Source organism: Cervus canadensis, chromosome 6 (genome assembly GCF_019320065.1).
Source record: "Cervus canadensis isolate Bull #8, Minnesota chromosome 6, ASM1932006v1, whole genome shotgun sequence".
Classification (NCBI taxonomy): Eukaryota; Metazoa; Chordata; class Mammalia; order Artiodactyla; family Cervidae; genus Cervus; species Cervus canadensis.
In genome coordinates, this window is record NC_057391.1 from 86,936,636 (window position 1) to 86,958,415 (window position 21,780).

Genomic DNA, 21,780 nt, shown 5'->3' on the forward strand with positions numbered 1-21,780 from the left:
CAAACACTGTTCCAGGTGCTGCCCTTTTTGTGTCTGGCTTTTCAGCTTGATTTCTCAATCTTCCTTTCAATTCTGTGAACACACTTTCTTCCCCCATATCTTTTCAACAAACTCTTTTTTATTTCCAAGTAGCCAGAATCTACTTCTGTTGCTTGCAACCAAAAAACCCTATTGATTCCTTCTTTTACTTTCTCTATATTGACACTTTTTCTCTATTTTTATACATGGCACTAAGCCCCGAAGCATAACTCGACCACTCACACACACTTTCATGATTTCAGTATAGCTTTTCACAGCTTTTTGAAAATATTTATCTATTTGGCTGCACCAGGTCTCAGCTGCAGCATGTGGGATCTAGTTCCTCCACCAGGGGTCAAACCTGGGCCCCCTGCATCTCCCCTCCGGGAAAGTCTTAGCCACTGGACCACCAGAGAAATCCCAGTTTCAGGATAATTTTTGAAGACTATGAGCTTCCTGACATCCTAGAACTGGCTCTGCCTTGACACTCACCATGATAGGAAAAACAATGGCATTTTCAACACGTTGGCTCTTAGGGAAATGAAGAAGGGGAAATCTAGCTATACCTGGATGTTCTCCAATAAAGCTGACAATAAAAAGGTACAATAGGGCATGAACCCCTTAAATTATCGAGCAAAGGCTGCTCTGCAGCTGTGTCTAAGCATGATAATTGCTATCTTTTCTACTGGTAGCTATAATAACGAGCACTGATAATTTAAATGGAAGAGCAAACAATACTTTGCGTGGAATATTGTTTAAATAAGAAGCACTTCTAAAAATCAAATTTATCCTGTAAAGCCAATCTACAGGAACACTGTTATTACTGGGAGGGTGTCTGGGGAATCGCCTCAAAGATTGCTCTCTTAGGCCCTTCACGTTTCACAGAATAGGAACACAGGCCAGCACTAACAAGAGATTAAAAAAAAAAAAAAGAAACAGAAGTTACAACTCCAAATAAATCTAAGATGGTACAGGCATCCTGCATGCTAAGTCACTTCAGCCGTGTCTGACTCTTTGTGACCCTATGGACCGCAGTCCGTTAGGCTTCTCTGTCCACGGGATTCTCCAGACAAGAGTACTGGAGTGGGCTGGCATGCTCTTCTCCAGCGGATCTGCCCAAGCCAGGGATTGAACCCATGTCCCTTCCGTCTCCTCCATTGGCAGGCAGGTTCCTTACCACTAGTGCCACCTGGGAAGCCCCAAAGACGGTGAGCCATACATGTATTGCACTGATGCAATTATAATACTAGGTGTTGTGGGCTGCATTTTCCAGAAGTGTTTTCAGAAGCTGTGGTATTGTCTTCAGCATGACCCAAGAGCTGGCAAACCTTTATTACTCAAGGTCAACTGGGTTTGATTTTGCAAGACAATCAAAACGTACTTGGAGTGAAAGCTGGTAAGTAAGTTTCTATAAATCTCTTTTAAAAAAAGAGAGACGTGCACCCCAATGTTCATCGCAGCACTGTTTATAATAGCCAGGACATGGAAGCAACCTAGATGCCCATCAGCAGATGAATGGATAAGGAAGCTGTGGTACATATACACCATGGAATATTACTCAGCCGTTAAAAAGAATTCATTTGAACCAGTCCTAATGAGATGGATGAAACTGGAGCCCCTTATACAGAGTGAAGCAAGCCAGAAAGATAAAGAACATTACAGCATACTGACACATATATATGGAATTTAGAAAGATGGTAATGATAACCCTATACGCAAAACAGAAAAAGAGACACAGAAGTACAGAACAGACTTTTGAACTCTGTGGGAGAATGTGAGGGTGGGATATTTCAAAAGAACAGCATGTATACTATCTATGGTGAAACAGATCACCAGCCCAGGTGGGATGCATGAGACAAGTGCTTGGGGCTGGTGCACTGGGAAGACCCAGAGGAATCGGGTGGAGAGGGAGGTGGGAGGGGGGATCGGGATGGGGAATACGTGTAAATCTATGGCTGATTCATATCAATGTATGACAAAACCCACTGAAATGTTGTGAAGTAATTAGCCTCCAACTAATAAAAAAAAAATTAAAAAAATTAAAAAAAATCATAAAAAAAAAGAGAGAGAGATAATACAATATAGTAGTTAAGAGTACTGACTTTTAGAGAAATCTGGATTCTAACTGATACTTGCTGGTACGATCTTGAACACAAAACAGCCTCTTTGAGCCTCAGTGCCCTACGGTTAAGAAGGGACTAACATGGAACAAGGATATACTCTACAGCGTAGGGATATGTAGACACTATTTTTTAACAACTTTAAATGGAGTATAAACTATAAAAATATTGAATCCCTATGTTATACACCTGAAAATAATATAATGTTGTAAATCAACAATATGTCAATTTTTTTAAAAAAGAAGGGACTAACAGTCTATCTGATTGATGGGTGTGACTGGTAAATGAGATCACGCCACTGAAGCTATTACAGCCTTAGCTTTTATTATTACAACTAAGGAAGAAGAATGACTTTTGCCTGTGGAATGTAAATTGATTCTGGAAGAACTTGCCAAACAGAAGTGTATGAGTTTTATGCATTAGCATAGTCATTTGGGAGTGTCAAGATTTAAACTGTCTCTGGATTTATGGAACGGAGCTCAGACCCAGAAATGACTTTTAAAAGAACTCTGAGCTTACAGAACACAATCACAGAGTCTATGGACTACGACAGCCGGGGTATTTATTCACAGGTGTGCTTCCTGGTGTTGCACAAGGCCTACCACTCATGCTCCGAGTTCATCGTTAACAACCCACGGGAGGTGAAGGGGGCCGTGCAGACAGGGTAACTTCGGGGTAGGGAAAAATGAAAGAACTGATGGAGGAAACAGACATTCTCAAGGGACAATCAGATTTACCTAGAGACATGTTTTCCCCGTAGACAAATACTCTGAGCGACTCTGGGAGGATTCAGGACAAGAAATCCTCCCTAGACAGGCAAAAATCAGAATTTCAAAATTCAGAAGGGCTGGTCTCTAGGGTGGTGCTTGCCAGGTAGAAGAGGCTGATCTTCTAAAAGGAAAGCTTTACTTGATTCAGCAACGGGCTGAGCGACCTTTCCTTATGTCTGCCCAAAACTTTTACTCTGCCTACCTTCGACAGGAATAGAAATCAGTCATCAAAACAGCCACAAAATTGTTACCTTACCCCTGAGCCTCAGTGTCCTTATCCATAAAATGAGACAACTCATAACTACCTCACAGTCCTGTGAAATTAAATGAGAGGTCACGAAAAGCATTCATTATAGTGTCTGGCACATAGCAGTTGCTTAATAAGTAACAGTTATTACTATTATTGGTTTTAAACAAACAAAAAAAGAGATGCTAAATATTTGGATTTTGAACTATTAGGAAGATAATAATCTGTATGTTCAGGGAAAAATTAGGTCTAGTCTGGATAATCCTAGAATTGGCTGAATCTTGGTTTGAGCTATCACAGCCTGAATGCATATTTTCTCCAAATACATTCTCTATACCTTTTGGTTTATTTACATATATCACACAATTTTACTTAGGAGAATTTTTTTAAAAATCACTTAATCAATTGTAAAACTATTCATACATTTCTGGGTCTCATGCTCTGCAGATCTGAGCCTTTCCTGGAGTTGCAGAGCTGGAGAACGGCATTCCACTGTGAAGTGTGCTTTCAGTCAACCCTCTGGACCGTGGATGGAGCTCAGGGATCCGGATCTTCTCGGATCCTGGCTGCGCCTGTGGGCACAGAGTCTGTGGAGGAGATACTCTTCAGAGGGAAAAACAGGAACTGTTCACGTTGTCGTCCCTGCCACTGTCACATAACAGACAACGTGCATTTCCTACAGAAAGTCAGGGATACTGTGCCAAGGACAGGAGGAGACTGGGTCACAGGTGCTGTTGTTTTGTTTGAGAATCCCCCACACTGATGACCACGTGCACATTTCAAAATGATGACTCAAATGTCCATGGTCACTCTGGAAGAGCAATAAATCAAGAGGCCCCATATTCAGGGCCTGAATTGGGGTGGAAGACCTGTCCTTTGGCCACTCAGAGAATTCACCTAGCACCCATGGGCCTCAATCTCCACACCTGTGAGTGAAGGAGCTGTGTGAGATGATCCAGAATTTGTTTTGTCTTTAAAACCCTATAATTCATCTTCATTCTTCTACCTTATTACTGTGAAATAAAACAGGGTAAGCCACCTCACTTCCACTAGAATGAAGGATACGACATTGCTTTGATGAGACCGCAAATAAAAGACATGATAAACTGTGAATTCGTGTTAAAGATAGAAATATACACAATGCCATCCTGCAGTCGATAAGAGAGAGCTGTCCGCTTACCATATCACATGCCTGCTTGTCACACGCTTTTTCTCTCTCATCTATGGCAATGATCGAAAAATAGTTATGAACTCTCAAAATGGGTCATTTAATTTCAATTTAAGAACTGTCAAGACTAACCAGAGCTGCAGACAGTGCACCTCCATGGTCAACAGGTGAGTAACGGCAGCCTCAGGGCAGGTGGTGAGGTCTAAGTTATACAGGGCTGAGAAATCCAGTCACTTACTTAGTGTTACTCACTCAGCTATGTCCGACTCTTTGCGACCCCATGGCCTGTAGCCACCAGGCTCATCTGTCCATGGAACTCTCCAGCCAAGAATACCGCAGTGGGGTGCCGTGCCCTTCTCCAGGGGATCTTCCCGACCCAGGGATCGAACCTGGATCTCTTGCCTTGCAGGCAGATTCTTTACTGTCTGAGCCATCAGAAGTCTAATTGGCCTCTAAATAGCTTAAGTATCCAGGTGTTGTGCGTGAGTAATTGTGGCTAACATTTACTGAGTACTTATTAATACCTGGCCTTAAATCCATGAGCTAAGTAAATGTATGCATAAGTGTATGTGTGTGTGTGTGTGTATATATATATACACATACATATATATATATATATGTATATATAAAATCTCATTGTATGTTTGATTATCAGCCCTATTTTGTGGGCCAGGAAACTAGGGCTAGGAAGGCTCAGGTTCCTGGCCATGCTAATGCTACTCAGCCCAGTTGTGTTGACAGCTCTTTCACAGTGGAGATGCATAGGACATCTCCTGTTTCCTTCCTTCTGTGCCTTTTTTCCTGGTCCAGTTACTCACATCCTTTTCTCTCGAGTCCTGAGAGACTGGATAGCTCAGGAAGGTTGATACTTGATCTACGTTTAAACTTTTTAAAAGTGCCTCTGAACATGAGATGGTTAAGTGACTAGATCTGTCACCCATGATCATGTTCATGTTATGTTCATCCATGATCATGTCAACCGGTGCCACTGATGCTCCTACAGGGCCTGTTATGTGTTGGGCGTGAGTCCGTGTGTTTGGGCTGAACGGTGAGTGTGCGTAAAGCAATGGTCAATGGTCTCTGCTCTTCTCCTCCCACCACCCTCCACAAAACTGGAATAAAAACCCTGATACTCAGGAGCATCAAACGTCAAGGGCTGTTTCTAATTCTGGAGGGGCAAAGGAGAAAAGGCTGAAATATTTCTTACTGGAATTAAAAAAATGATAATTTTTAAATTTCTACCACGTGCCAGGCACTGTGAAAAAGCTTTTTCAGGTTGGTCTTTGCTTCTCACACGAATCCTATGAGGGTGATGCTGTTACTAATACCACATAAAGAGGAAGAAAAAGCAGCACAGAAAGGCTGAATAACACGCCCATGCATCTAGTTAGGAAGTGGCAGAGCTGAGATTTAAGAGAAGCTGAAAACATTTGTAAAGAATTTTGTTGGGACTTCCCTGGAGGTCCAGGGGGTAAGAATCTGCTTTCTAACGCAGGGGAAGTGGGTACAATCCCTGGTTGGGGAAATAAAACCCCACGCACTGAGGAGCAACCAAGCTCGTGGACGCAGCAGCAGCTGAGCCGGCAAACCACAGCTAGAGCGCCTGCAGGCCGCGAGGGAGAGCCTCGGGCTACAGAAGACCCGGGCAGCCAAGCAAATACAGACTTTTTATTTTTAGAAAATTTTGTTAAAGTGGTATTTGTTCCTGACAACTCTTAAAAAAAAAAAAGGCAACTCCCCAGGAAACCCAAGAGATTGCTTATAGCTGATGTTCTCTGAAACAAACGGGCCAGGAGACATCAGATAGGAAAATACCCTATCCCCATAGGTAATCTTTGCTGTGTCTAGTCTTGTATATAAAGGAGTGGGAATTTATATTACCCAGGGAGACATAAGAGCCTTATGGCTTGGCTGCGTTTTAGCCCAACACAGTTATTTCCTGTTTTTTCGCCAGCATAGCATACCATACGGTCTCTGCTTAAGTATGTGAATAAGCAAAGTGGACGTGTGTGTGTATGTGTGTGTGTGTGTGTGTGTCTGTGTGTGGTGGGTGTGGTGTGTGTGTGTACGTGGTGTTGGGGGGATGTGTGGTGTGCTGTATGTGTGGTGTGTGTGTGTGGTGTGTGGTATGTGTGTTTGGTTGGGTGTGTGTGTTTGTGTGTGTGTGTGGTATGGTGTGTGTGTGCGGTGTGTGTGTGTGAGTCGTGTGGTTTGTGTGTGTGTGTATGGTGTTTGTGTGGTGTGGGGGTGTGTGTCTGTGGTGTGTGGGATGTGTGCGTGTGGGGTGTGTGTGTATAGTATGTGTGTGTGTGGTGTGGGATGTGTGTGTGTGTATGGTGTTTGGTGTGGGGGTGTGTGTGTGTGGGGTGTGGGATTTGTGTGTGTGTCTGGTGTGTGTGGAGGGTTGTGTGGTGTGTGTGGGTGTGTGGTGTGTGTGGTGTGTATGTCTGGTCAGGGGTGTGTGTGAGTGTGGGGTGTGTGTGTGTGTGTCTGGTCGGGGGGTGTGTTGTGTGTTGTGTGTGGGGTGTGTGTGTGGTGTGTGAGTGTGGGGGGGGTGTGTGTGTGGTGTGTGGAATGTGTGCGTGTGGGGTGTGTGTGTATAGTATGTATGTATGTGTTATGGGAGGTGTGTGTGTGGGGTGTGGGATTTGTGTGTGTATGTGTGTGTCTGGTGTGTGTGGTGTGTGCGGTGGTGTGCGGTGTGCTGTGTGTGTGGTGTGTCATATGTGGTGTGTGTGTGGTGTGTGCGGTGTGCGGTATGTGTGCGGTGTGCGGTGTGTGCAGTGTGCGGTATGTGCAGTGTGCGGTGTGTGCGGTGTGTGCGGTGTGTGGTGTGTGCGGTGTGTGCGGTGTGTGGTGTGTGCGGTATGTGCAGTGTGCGGTGTGTGCGGTGTGTGTGGTGTGTGCGGTGTGTGCTGTGTGTGTGTGTGTGCGTGTGTGGTGTGCGGTGTGCGGTGTGTGCGGTGTGTGCGGTGTGTGTGGTGTCGGTGTGTGTGTGTGTGTGGTGTGTGGTGGTGTGTGTGCGGTGTGTGCGGTGTGTGGTGTGTGTGTGCGGTGTGCGGTGTGTGCGGTGTGTGGTGTGTGGTGTGTGTGTGGTGTGTGTGGTGTGTGGTGTGTGTGCGGTGTGTGCGGTGTGTGCTGTGTGTGGTGTGTGCGGTGTGTGTGGTGTGCGGTGTGTGTGGTGTGCAGTGTGTGCAGTGTGTGCGGTGTGCGGTGTATGTGGTGTGTGCGGTGTGTGTGGTGTGTGCGGTGTGTGGTGTGTGTGGTGTGCGGTGTGTGTGGTGTGTGTGGTGTGTGTGGTGTGTGCGGTGTGTGCTGTGTGGTGTGTGTGTGCGGTGTCGGTGTGTGCGGTGTGTGGTGTGTTGTGGTGTGTGGTGTGTGTGGTGTGTGGCGGTGTGTGTGGTGTGTCATGTGTGGTGTGTGTGGTGTGTGTGTGGTGTGTGCTGTGTGTGTGTGTGTGGTGTGTGTGGTGTGCGGTGTGGCGGTGTGTGTGGTGTGTGTGGTGTGCGGTGTGCGTGTGTGTGGTGTGTGTGGGTGTGGTGGTGTGTTGGTGTGTGGTCGGTGTGTGCGGTGTGTGCTGTATTGGTGTGTGGTGTGTGTGGTGGCGGTGTGTTGGTGTGTGTGGTGTGTGTGGTGATGTGTGAGTGTGTGGCGGTGTGTGTGGTGTGTGCTGTGTGTGGTGTGTTGGTGTGTGTGGTGTGCGGTGTGTGTGGTGTGTGCGGTGTTGTGTGGTGTGTCATGTGTGTGTGTTGTGTGGTGTGTGTGGTGTGTGTGTGGTGTGTGCTGTGTGTGGTGTGTGTGTGGTGTGTGCTGTGTGTGGTGTGCGGTGTGTGTGGTGTGTGCAGTGTGTGTGGTGTGTGGTGTGTGGTGTGTGCGGTGTGTGCTGTGTGTGGTGTGTGCGGTGTGTGTGGTGTGCGGTGTGTGTGGTGTGCAGTGTGTGCAGTGTGTGCGGTGTGCGGTGTGTGTGGTGGTGTGCTGTGGTGGTGTTGGGTGTTTGGTGGGTTGTGGCGGTGTGTGTCGTGTTTGTCGGGTGTTGTTGTGGTGTGTCATGTGTGTGTGTGTGTGTGTTTGTGTGTGTGTGCTGTGGTGTGGTGTGTGTGTGGTGTTGTGCTGTGTGTGGTGTGTGGGTGTTGTGTGGTGTGCGGTGTGCGGTGTGTGGTGTGGTGTGTGTGTGAGCGGTGTGTGGTGTGTGGGGTGTGTGCGGTGTGTGTGGTGTGTCATTGATGGTGTGGTGTGTGGTGTGTGTGTGGTGTGTGCTGTGTGTGGTGTGTGTGTGGTGTGTGCTGTGTGTGGTGTGTGGTGTGTGTGGTGTGTGCGGTGTGTGTGGTGTGCAGTGTGTGCAGTGTGTGCGGTGTGCGGTGTGCGGTGTGTGTGGTGTGTCATGTGTGGTGTGTGTGGTGTGTGTGTGGTGTGTGCTGTGTGTGGTGTGTGTGGTGTGCGGTGTGCGGTGTGTGTGGTGTGTGTGGTGTGTGCGGTGTGTGTGGTGTGCGGTGTGTGTGGTGTGCAGTGTGTGCAGTGTGTGCGGTGTGCGGTGTGTGTGTGTGACTCAGGCAGTGCACGCACAAAGCCCACAGGCGCACCCTGCATCCGTGGCTGCCGCTCCTTCCTCCCCGCGGAGAAGAGAGGCTCCGTGAGGGTGAGTCCTCCCCTCTGGGGGGAACGCAGTCTGGTGGGGTCCGCGCTCCCAACCGGGCCGAGCGCAGCGCCGCCTGCTGGCCGCCTGCGTCCGGGCGCAGGGGAGAGAGGCAGGCGGGGGCAGCCGCGCGGGGGAGGGCTGGCCTCTGCCAGCAAAGGGGCCTCTAGGTGCAGAGCCGGGAGAGGAACGTGACCTGCCCTCACCTGCCCGTATTCTCTCTCTATATATACCCCTTCTCAAAAGAAACTGAAGCTGCTTTGGCTCTTCGAAGCTACTAATTTCATGCTTTCTACCGAAATGTAATGAGCGACCCCCCTGAGCCCCTAACCCTGCGCACGGCAAGCTCACTGAGACCGAAAGGAGCCGCACCTCCCAATTCAGTCCCTCCGCTCGCCTCCTGCACCTGGCTGATGGAGGAGCATCCATCACACCTCCAGCCCAAGGAATTCTTGCTCTTCCCTCCCGGCGTCATCTAGACCGGGCTTGCTGTTTAAAGTCAAATTGCTCCTGGCTGTTTTTATCGTGTACTGGCTCGCTCTGTTTCACAACGCAGGGGCGTTGTGATCATAACGGTACAGGTTTACAGGAACCCACCAGTCCTTCTGAAAATTAGGGTATCTTTCTGGTGTTTACAGCAAAGAGATTTCTGGAGATGAGTCAACTTTTTGTGTAGTCGTAACCACTTTTTGTCGCCAACTCTCCACACCATGACTCAACACTTCGGGTAAGAATTCTATTGAAGAAACATGTCTTTGCTTGTAAAGCCTGGCAGTCAAAAAAGGAGGACGCTTACCAGCAAATTAATTAAAGAGACACAGCTAAGGTCCTTACTGCCCTTCTGGTCTCTGCCTCCTCTGCCTCTTCATCTCTTTCTCCCTCCCTCTATTTCTTTCCTTCTTTTTCTTTTTTTTGTCCACCACTTCCATTCTATATTGTTGTTGTTGTTTAGTAACTAAGTCGTGTCCAACTCTTTGCAACCCCATGGACTGTAGCCTTCTAGACTCCTCTGTCCATGAAATTTTCCAGGCAAGAATACCGGGGTGTATTGGCAATTCCTTCTCCAGGGGATCTTCCTGATCCAGGGATCAAACTTGTGTCTCTTGCAATCAATGGCAGATTCTTGACCGCTGAGACACCAGGAAAGCCCTCCATTCATTCTATATACTATCTTTTAAAATCTCCTTTCAGAGTCTTGGTTCATTTCATGGATTCTGACACAAGAGACTAATTGGTCCAATTGAGGAAAAATAAAGTCTAATGAAGGAATACACAGATCAGTGACAAGAACCCAGGGTTTTTTGCTTTGGTTTTCATTTCTTGCAGCATATTTTGGGTGTAGACTGGGATGATGCTAGAGAAGAGAAAAAGTGAGAGCAAATCTGAAGACCCTTGAGGGCAGAGGCTGTGATACAATCCCTTCGCACCCTCCATGGAACCTAAGTCAGCCACACAACAGTACTTACTGAGCAGCTTCCACGGGCAGAACCAGCGCTGAACAAAACGCACTGGGTACACGCCTCAGAGAGCCCTCAGGCTCATACCCAGAAAGAAAATTAAATGAGAAAAGTAAAATAAATAAGTAATTACAAACCACGGTAAGTACGATGAAAGAAAAGAAGAGACCATCAGGGAACGTATGCCCGGGTCCTGATCCAGTCTGGGGGTCAGTGACACTGAAACAGAAGCCTAAGGTCTGAGCAGGAGTTAACAGCGTTGCAAGTTATAAGACAGTCAACAAAGCAAAGGGCTTTCCCACTTCTAAAATGACTGCAGTACCACTTCGTGTGTGGGACAGACATGAAAGAAATCTTAGGAATGTCATCCAAATCTTTTGCTTTACATGTAGCAAAGTTAAAATCCCTGTATGCGCTGCCCAAGGCCCCTCCAGCTAGGAGGAGGGCCCAGGCTCCTGGTTCCCAGTCCGGAGCTCCACAGCAACAAGAACAGGGGTTTCAGCGGCCACAAAGGACTCAAAGGCTACTGGAGGGGGCAGCCTTTCCCTTCTCCAGGGGATCTTCCCAACCCAGGGATCAAACCCAGGTCTCCCGCATTGCGGGCAGATGCTTTACCAGCTGAGCCACCAGGGAACCCCAAGAATACTGGAGTGGGTAGCCTATACCTTCTCCAGGGGATCTTCCTGACCCAGGAATTGAACCAGGGTTTCCTGCATTGCAGGCAAGTTCTTTACCAACTGAGCTATGAGGGAAGCTAAATGCAGTGATGGCCAGGACTCTGAGATGTGAAGATCAAGGGCTTATCCCATATTCAAATGGGATGTAGTGGGTTCCCCGGGAGAAGGAAATGTAAACCCACTCCAGTATTCTTGCCTGGAGAATCCCATGGACAGAGGAGCCTGGCAGGTTACAGTCCATGGGGTCGCAAGAGTCGGACACGACTTAGCAACTAAGGAGAGATGTAGCGGGTTGGGGGTTAAAGGTTTTTAAGCTTTTAATAAAAAAAAGGACTCAGTGCTGCTTCTGAAGAATGACTTGATAACGGTGCGGGTTTTTTTGTTTTTTTGGTTTTTTTTTGACCAAAAGGTATTTGCAAATCACGAACAAAGAGTGAGCCAGGCAGATAGCCCCATCTGCAAGCCAAGTGCAAACAAGGGTAGGAGTGAAAACAGCGGTAACCGCAGTGTGGCGATGTGACAAGTCAATCTGCAGCGACAGTTAAGGTCTAGAGACTTCGTCTATCAGCCCAGCGAGAGCTACAATTAGCCCTAAACTCGGATCCCCCCACCCCCAGCCCCAGATGACAAGCATCATCCCTGAGTGACACGCGGCATCTTTCAGGTGCCTGGGAAGCCTCCTCGGAAGCCAACACCACCTAAGCACCTTTCTCAGCAGATTCCGTTTCCCTTCCTCTCCGTGACACCAGGGGAGAACGAACGCCACTACTTATCTTTCCTGACTGGCTTGAGGATAGCTCTCAGAACAGAGGTCTCATTAAAAAGGGGGAAAAAAAGATCCTACTGACTAGAGATTAAACCTCAATTCTTCCCCCTGCCTCACACCTCTTCAAGGGACAAGAGATTGGAACGGTCACTCCAATCAAAGCAAAATCTCTCTCTGCCTTTCCGTGATTCTTAGCCCCTGCTTTGCGTTGGCCTCTTTGTCTCTGCCAAAAGGCTGCTTCACTGAAACACTGCAGAGAAAAAAAGACAAAACCGTTGTCCCCCCCACCAGACAATGAAGTCGCCGGCACTCAGCCATCTCCAATGTAGGCAGAGGACAATGCCCTGCAGAATTCTCAACCTGTTGCTATAGTAGCAGAAAGAATGTGATTCCAGCAGCTCTGCAGAGATTCATATCCAAATCCCACCTGCTCCCAAAAAGCACATTAACCCTTTGCTGTCCCTTTCCAGGGGCACAAACACCTGGAACGAATCCTAAAGATTTCTAGGAGCTGGATGTTACAGTCTTAACATTCACTCACCCACTCATTTATCAAACAGCCATTTATTTTGATTCCGTTAGGCTGGTTCCTAGGTTTTCACTGGGAAACCATACAGACATAGCCCTTGGTGCTAAGCAAGATGGGGAACAGGATATTAAATCACTACTCAAAGAAGAATGTACTCTGTGGCATCAGGGTTACAAGGGAGACACTCCTTTTCCGCAAAGTCATCACCGGAATGGAAACAACCTACCCAAGAAACTAGCCGGAACATTAGTTGTAGCAGACCCATATGCTGGAGATGACTGCAATTCTTTGATAGTTTACGTGTGTTACTTTGACAAAAATACCACTAGCAAGGCACATTTCCATCACATCGGGCCTCCTAAAGAGCATTAGTTCAAATGAGCTATTTACTCAAATCAGTTGTCCAGACAGAATAGAAACTGTTTGTCAGAGAACATTGCACGCAGTTGCTGAACCGTCACCAGGGAACAGAAATAGCAGGTGAGGGCTCAGAAAATACACAAAAGAAACACTGTCCTAAGGACCCTGGGAGTGTCCCGTAAACAGCCCTCATCCTGATTTATTTCTGGGGTCAAGAGAGTCACAAAGAAAGCTCAGGAAATACAATTTAGAAATGACCTCTAATCCAGCTTACTTTCTCTAACCTTGCGGTATGGAATCTCATGTCATTGAGATTTCCTACTAGACTTCCTTGTTTCCCACGGACCATAAATACCAGAAGGGCAGGGTTTCTTAGGAGGATAAACTCTGTAGGTAATGATATCCTCATATGTACTCTTGTGAAACGAGGCAGCATCGAAAAACCAAGCAAAAGCTGAAAAACCAAGAAGATGGGTTACTAATCTTGGCTGGCTAGTAAGGCATGGTCTCAGGGAAGTTACATAAACCTTTGTACCTCAGTTTCCTCAGAGGTATTTTTGACACACCACATAGATCCAAAGACACGTGGATTAGCAGCAGTGCTGGAAATAAAGTACTCCGTTATTATGCTTAATAACACTGTAAAACGGACTCCCCAAGTGGCTCAGTGGTAAAGAACCTGCCTGCTAATAGAGGGGAGAGATTTGAGTTTGATTCCTGGGTTGGGAAGATCCTCCAGAGAAGGAAATGGCAACCCACTCCAGTATTCTTGCCTGATAAATCCAATGGAGAGAGGAGTCTGGTGAGCTACAGTCCTTGGGGTCGCAGAGAGTCAGACACGACCGAGCGACTAAACAACCACAACCCTGAAAAACAGGGTCTCTGTCCTGAGACCCTCAAGCATCTTTTAGAACACTGGCTTCTGAGCTCAACCAGAGGCCCGGGTACAAGTCTTTCACAGAACATATCAGGGAAAACGGACCATCCAGGAAGGGTCCTCACCCAAATCTCACTTAACTACTGCATTGCTAAGAGAGGGTTTAGGGACAGAAAGAAAGGAATGTTACCCACCATTCCAGTTTTATAAGGATCGAGTAACTGGCCACCACCCTCACCCACCAACAGTGTGCCCTGAGGGGAATTCAGGGTGGAGTAAGACAGGAAGCATTCTGGGCTTTGGATATACCAGCCCCTAGATCCGTATAGAAGTAAAAAATTCAACGACTCCCGGATTCCTGCATCTTGCCATACATAGAAAAGCACTAAAATCATTAAGTTAAAACCATTAACTTGAGATGTCTGTTCTGTGTGATTAGCAGTCATCATTGGATGTTTGACAACACAGTTGTTTTTTTTTTTTTTCCAGCAAAAAAAAAAAGAAAAAGATTCATGTATATTCTGGCTCCTTCCTGACCTCTTCAGAGCAGCTCCTTAGAGATATCTGAGAGGCTGTCTCCCAAGCTAAGGTAAGGTCCCCAAATAAAACTGGACTCACAACTTTTACAGGGTGCATTTTCACTTCAGTCGAAAAGAACGAGGTCCCAAGTGTTCAGACTACACGGAAACCAGTCTTTTTGCCTAAGAAAAAAAGTGATGATAGCAAAGGGATGTGTGTGATGTAAAGTTATGACTGCATTCAAACAATGCCCGTCCTGGAAATCCATGGCCAAGGACCACTCCCCCACCCCAGAGCCTTTGCATTTTGGACTACAGAGCAAGAATGGAAATGGAAGCATTTTGTTGGAATTCCAGTGCCATGTCTGTATCTGCCAAGTTTGAAGTTCCTGCAGGAATTCCTTCCCTTTAAAATTCCATAGGCTAGATCATAGTAGCAGAGAGTCTGATTCTTACTTCCACATTACAAGGAACTGGCTGGCTCCAGAAGACGGACACTTTCTGCCTCCTGTTACTCTGAGATCCCACCATGACTCCACCAGCTTTTCAAAGCAGGAAAGAGAACACAACCCCCACCCCCGCCCACACACACACCACTCCTCCACCAAGGAAGCTTAACTGTAATAGTCCTGATTCATCACCCCTCGCAGAATCCCTGCCCTTTGTCCCGTGACTTTACGCTTTCTCCCTGCCAACATACTTTTCCCCACCCTTTGACGATGGACTTGGCCATCTGACTTACATTGCTCTCCAGGAGGTAAACATTAATGACATAACCAGAAGACTGAAATGAGTTTGCTCGCTGTGGTCTGTGCTCTTGTAACTCTGCCATCGCCCTGAGAAAAGCGTGCCCAAACTAACAGCTGGTTCCAGGGGGGAGGAGGAGGCACACGCAGAATAAAGCCATGCCCAAAGCCCAGACAAGATCAAGATGGTTCTCCTCACCCCAGCCTACAGTCATGGGGTTAAAGCATACTGCTGTATGCCACTGGGATTTTGTGGTTGCTTGTAACACGGCATTAATACATCAATAACTAACTGATATATCCACCTTAGCAAAAATTAACCTGCAGTTTATGAATTAAAAGTTTGCTTTTTATTTTTTGCCTTGTTGCCTTAATACATAACAAGTCATGGATCTCTGATTGCTCCCATTACACTACAAGGTCCTCAAAGCAGGGTCCCATTACATCCCCAACACCCAAGGTTTATATGCCGAGGTCCACACCACGTTCTAAATCCCAGGGGATACAAGGATAAACAACATGCAATTACAGCCATCATCAGCCTGCACCTGTGAACTTTTTCCTATTAGGATCAGGTCAATGTTCTTTTGCTCAAAGATGATTATAAGGTTTACTTACGCAGCTGGAAGTATACCAAGTCAGTGGTGAACTCTGAACCACTTGAGTGGTCTATGCCTAAGCACAGGTGAACTGGAATCGTAACAGCTTTCAGTAATGGAAGGAATTGACAAGACCATTGGATGAGTGGCTTTCGATCCTACCCAATCACCAGAGCTTCTCAATTACAGATTCCTAGTTCTGATCTGTAGATATTCAGTTGACTACTGTGGTACAAGGCCCAGGTGGCTGTGTTGTCTAGAAGGTCTCAAAGTAATGCTGACAAAGATAAGAATTGGGACCCCCCCACCCCCACACCTCATAAAACCCCTCCATCCAATGACTGAATCTCTTATGCTGAGTCTCGCTAAGCATCTGTAATGACAATAACAGACCCAAAGGTGGACACTTGAGGGGCTATTTCCAGAGGACCACGCATATCCATCAGTTAGTGTTAGCATAATAAACCATCCCACAACTCAGAAGCACAAAATAAGCATGAGCTACCGCTCATGAGACTATGAACCTGGATCAGTTTGTCTAATCTCCGCTGGACCCGCTCATGGGTCTAAGGTCAGCTGGCTGGTCTAGGATTGCTTCATCCACATGTCTGGTACAAGATCACTATCAGCTGGGGTGACAAGGGTCTTAGGGCCACAGCAAGTGAGTCCAGGAGTGTCCCTATGGTGACTGGGCTGGATTCCAGGGAGCAAGCAGAAGTTTGAGTAAACTCTGGGAGTTGGTGATGGACAGGGAGGCCTGGTGTGCTGCAGTCCATGGGGTTACAAAGAGTCAGACCTGACTGAGCAACTGAACTGAACTGAACTGAAGCAGAAGTATGTGAGGCCTCTTCAGACCTAGGCTGGGGACCAGTAACGAGCATACCTTTCCTTCTGCAGATGTTATGGCCAAGGTCACTTGGGAAGCCAAGCACAGACTCAAGCGCTGGGGAAACAGACTCCACAGCTTGATAAGAGAAGCTTCAAAGTCACATCACAGGGACTAGATCCAAAGAGGGAAATAACTGGGGCCATTATCTGTAGTCACTCTATTACACAACCTAATGAGAAAAAAAAATGGCTCCAGCCAAATGCGATTTCTAAGTGCGGGCCGAAGTTTTCGCCTTCATCTCACAAAGTTCTAAAATCCCCAGGCTGAAGTTCCTTTTGACATCACACACACACACACACACACACACACAGAGATCTTAATCCTCAAGATCTTGGTCTCAAATGAAAGCAAAAGAAATCTATTTACTCTCAGCACATTTTACTTTATCCTTTGAGGCTTTTAAAGACGAGGCTGGGTCGCATGCCACCCTCATGAGGATTTGCTCAGGGCAAGTCTTTCTGTGACGTGTGTTCCTCATTCAGGCCGTGCCTACGGATGAAAGGTGACTGAATGATCACCAGGGTTACAGTCTCCAAAGGACCCCGCGACATTACCATGAGGAGCAGCAATGCACAAGAAGTATTGCAGGAAAAAAGGGAACATCCAAGAGCAGCAGATGGCCTTGAGGAGCAGGAAACTGGAGCTCCCTGAAGATTACAGGCTGAGGCTAATTATATTTCAGCCACCAGCTGCCGGCGAAGCCCTCTTCATTCCCACTTCCCCCTTGGTTACCCTTGCCCTGTGACTGTTTAAGAAACGCACTAAACTACAGTGGCTGAGCTATGGTTTTTCCAGTGGTCATGTGTGGATGTGAGAGTCGGACTATAAAGAAAGCTGAGCGCTGAAGAATTGATGCTTTTGAACTGTGGTGTTGGAGAAGACTCTTGAGAGTCCCTTGGACTGCAAGGAGACCCAACCAGTCCATGCTAAAGGAGATCAGTCCTGGGTGTTCATTGGAAGGACTTATGTTGAAGCTGAAACTCCAATACTTTGACCACCTGATGCGAAGAGCTGACTCACTGAAAAGACCCTGATGCTGGGAAAGATTGAGGGCAGGAGGAGACGGGGACGACAGAGGATGAGATGGCTGGATGGCATCACCGACTCCATGGGCATGAGTCTGGGTAAACTCCGGGAGCTGGTGATGGACAGGGAGGCCCGGCGTGCTGCGGTTCACGGGGTCGCAGGGAGTCGGACACGACTGAGTGGCTGAACACCACTGGCTGAATCCACAACTGTCTTCCCTGGCCCCGCCCCTCAGACGTGGGCAGCAGCTATCGGAGCATCCCTACCATTAAGGTGCTGCTTTCTGCGTTTTAGAAAAATCGGCACGACCTTTCGGGGCACTCCACTCAACTCCTCTCCACACCTGCTTGTGAGGCCTGGGGCAGCGGGAGGTGCTAGAGAAAAGAACCGCAGACACAGGAGAACACGGGGAGCTGGGCTTAGGCAGTGCCTGAAGGCTCTCTGGAGAACGTGGGAGAAAGCAGACACTGCTCCAGTGCGAGGCTGTCTCAAGGGCATGGTTTGGTTCCCGTTTAACAGAGTCAGTTTTCATGCTGCTTGGTTGGAGCACTGCTTCAAAGACTAAGAAACAGGAGTGGATGAAAAACACAACGAAATAAGTGAGAAATTCATCATAAAGATGCCTCAGAAAAGCCAAATTCAAGAAGATGCCGCACTCGATCTATGACGAAATTCTAGTAAGTTCTGAAAATGTTTAGAACAGGCCCTCTATAAGAAGAAATGCTGTCCACACTCTTCAGATCTGTATTCTATTCCCGAGCACTGAATCTGGGAGAGGAGGAGGTTTGGTAAGAATGGTGACATTTTTACACCGTAACACTTAGCATCCAAAGCGCAAATGCCTATGAGAGTCAGAATGGCTATTGGTTCTGTTAAGTCCACAGGTGGCCTGGAGGAGCATCTGTTTTTTTAATCACAAGTGTAAAGAGTCACAAACTGAACCTTGTGTCACCAGGTAAAATCACCATAAAGGTACCCACCCAGCCCCCATCTCTTGTTCCCTTGGCCACAGCGTTAATGGGCATTCTTGGATGCCTTCTAATGGGCTGGTTGATTGGGCTTCAGTCAATCTGTGTGTTTGATTAATGAGCCAAGGGGAATCTGGAACTGCACAAAAGCAATCTACTGATATTATCACCACAGGAACATTGATAATGACAGTGATGACAAACTGCTGATGTCTGTTGAGCAAAAGCCATCCTGTACCATTCTGAAAAGGGGTATGCTATCTAAGGGGTATGCAGAGGGGTATGCTATCTAAGAAGGAGATATTCATGCTGCCTGTACCCCTCCCTACTTCAGCGCGTGCACGCACACACACACACACACACACACACACACGCACACACACACACACACACACACATACACACACACACACACACACACGGCAGCGTCACCCCCTTCTGGGCACAGTACTTTTCAGGACTATCGTTTCACTACTGCCCTAAAAGCCTAGACGTGCTATAAGTACAGGGTGCTCCTTACAGAGGCTCCTTCAGTTGCTTGCAGAGCAGGGCCGACAAAGAACCTGGGCTGCATTTGCAGACACCTGGATACCAGTCAAAATCTCACACGTGTCTTGGAAGTGCTTCCGGTTTGGGCAATTTCTACTGCAGTTTTCCTTGCCATTCTCCTACAAAATCACTTAGCTCATCATCTCCACACTCTAATTTAATCACGGTGGAACTCCTCATGGCTATTAAAAAAACAGCGTCTCAAATATACTGGTGAAGTATCAGAGCTTCCCAGGTGGCTCAGTGGTAAAGAATCCCACTGCCAATGTGGGAGATGCAGGAGATGTGGGTTTGATCCCTGGGTTGGGAAGATCCCTTCGAGGAGGAAATGGCAACCCACTCCAGTATTCTTGTCTGGAGAAGTTCAAGGACAGAGGAGCCTGGCAGGCTACAGTCCACAGGGTCGCCAAAGAGGTAGACACGACTGAGCATGAAGCACGCCCGGTGTAGTATCAAAGTCACATCACACACAAATGTTGTCTTTCCTACAACATTTTTCTTGAAATCTCCTTAGGTATTAAAGTTCAGGCAAGGCAGGGACCCAGAGGCAGCCGCTTCGTTCCTTCGCATGCCAGTGCAGTCAACGGCTTGTGTTTAGAATAAATATTTGGAACTCAGAAGCCTGAGAACAATGCAGCACTTGATTGCTCTGAATTACTCTCTCATCCCCAGCAATCGAGGGAGAAGTCCTTGGCTTCAGCTCCACGCAAAAAACCTGCTTCCCAACCTCCTCCATTTGCCTCGCGACTCTCCCCTCACAGAATTCTCCTCACACCACACAAAGGTCTCAGCTTTCTCCCCGAAATACCACATGAATCCCACATTGAACATCTGACTTCTCTCTTCCCAGAGCACCACAGACTTAATCCAACATGTCCATGTTCAGATATCCTTAACAAGACTGACTTATCTTCTAACCCTTTGACCGACTTACCTTCTAACCCTTTGACTCAAACCTTTCTGCTGGCATCTTTCATTCAATACTGAAAACAGGGTTTTCCGTTTACCAGGTTTGAGAGGAAATGTCATCTGAGTCTATTTTAAAGCTATGCTAACGATTCAGTTACATTTCAATGAGTCAGGGGTGCCCACGAATTAAAATGCCTACAATTCTTACCCGCCTTTCCTTCTCCAAAAACCTATTTGGTAAGCAATGCTGTTTTCTTTCCTACAGGGGCCAAAAGGTAAACTCGACTAACCAGAAGTAATAAGAAGGTGAAATGTTGCTCAAGGCCCGGCTATCAGATTACAAGTTCTGACCAACCCTGCTGGGAGAAGACTTGCCTTTGTCTTGGGACCACTGAGAACGAGCCAATCAACCAAACCAAACAGCTTCGATTCTATCCGAAACTCTCCCATCTTAAACACGATGGAAAAGGAAAGCCAACACCAAAAGCAAATACAATGAATGAAGTCCCACTGCTGGCAGCCCTTACCATGGCGGGCAGAGGCCCCCTGCAGACCCCTGCTGGGGCTCAGGCTCCTCGTGGGGTGCTGGAGGGTGGCGAGGGGTCCAGACGTGGGAGTGGGTAGAGGTATGCCACATGCATGCTGGAACAGGACTCCCTCCCACCTGCCTGCTGCCTGTCTGCCACTCCGTCCTCCCGTCTGGGTGGGAAGGGCCAAGATGAAAAAAAAAACCCCTGCAGGTTACTCACTGGCCTTCCCAGGCGGGGCGGGCGCACCCAGGCAGAGGGAGAGGCCAGGCGCAGACAGGGAGAGTCTTCGGAGATCTTGCTTCTGATTTCCTTTGTGAATACTTCCGGAACTTTAAACTCTATCTGCACAAGCCTGGGTACTCGGGGAGGCAGATAACACTTGGGAAGTTAGATTCCAAGAGCTCAGTGCAAAGCTTACTTTGAAAAGGCCAGGCTTTCGTGCACATAGTTTCACATGGAACCCTGTAATTTGTTTCTCCTCTGTCTGAGCAACAATCCTAGCACAGAAAATGAGAGGAAGGGGGCAACCTCGGTGCAGGGGCCTGGAAAGGCCGTGACTGGGCAAGCCTGGATGCAATTTAGAGAATGAATTTCTCTTTTAGGCTCTCAGTTTCAGAGAAGGAAGATTCCTTGCCTTGTATAAGAGGCACACTCTTGAAACAGGTATCAGAAAATCAAGATTTAAGGAATGGAGGCATGTGGAAAATGCAAGAACTTGTTACCTGAGAGCTTGGCTGTTGATCAGTCCTGAAATGAAGTCTTTCATAAATGGAGGGATCCTGCAGTTGACCAAAGGCTTAATTTTTTTATATACCATTTCCCAAACTGATGTGCCACACAATGTACTTCTGCAAGATACTAATAGGTATAATAAAAATAAAAAAAAGAAAAATGTGCTGTACAGGTTTCTTTACTGTTGTTTTTAGTTGCTAAGCTGTGTCTGACGCTGTGATCCCACAGACTGAAGCCCGCCAGGCTCCTCTGTCCATGGAATGTCCCAGGCAAGAATACTGGAGTGGGTTGCCACTTTCTTCTCCAGGGGATCTTCCCAACCCAAGTATCAAACCAGGGTCTCCTGCATTGTAGGCGGATTCTTTACCACTGAGCCACCTGGGAAGCCTGCAGCTCCTCACAACCTTTAACAAGCAACTATTGTAAATCTCCAAGATCAGGACTTAAAGTGTCACGTGTCATTTTCCAGATGTTTTCTACTTGGGACGAGGAGATCTTTGAGGTTCGGGAAATACAGAGATGGATTACTGGCATACTTTCCTACCGCTCTGCTACAGTCTGAATGTTTACGTCCTCCCAAAATTCACAGGCTGGAATCCGACGCCCAAAGCGATGGTGTTAGGAGGCGGGGCTTTGGGAGGTGCTTAGGTCATGAGGGTGGAGCCTCAAGAACGGCACTGGAGGTGTCTTAT

At 47.3% G+C, this 21,780-nt stretch overlaps 1 protein-coding gene and 1 long non-coding RNA gene across 7 annotated transcripts in view; one reads left to right on the plus strand and one right to left on the minus strand.

Moving 5' to 3' along the window:
* Positions 1-21,780, minus strand: part of STON2 (stonin 2) — a 159,280-nt gene that overhangs the window by 43,554 nt on the left and 93,946 nt on the right. The window lies entirely within an intron of this gene.
* On the plus strand, positions 8,826-20,186 carry LOC122443927. Its single transcript, XR_006270147.1, has 3 exons — positions 8,826-8,959; positions 14,112-14,211; positions 20,092-20,186. It is a non-coding gene; the product is annotated as an uncharacterized LOC122443927 (long non-coding RNA).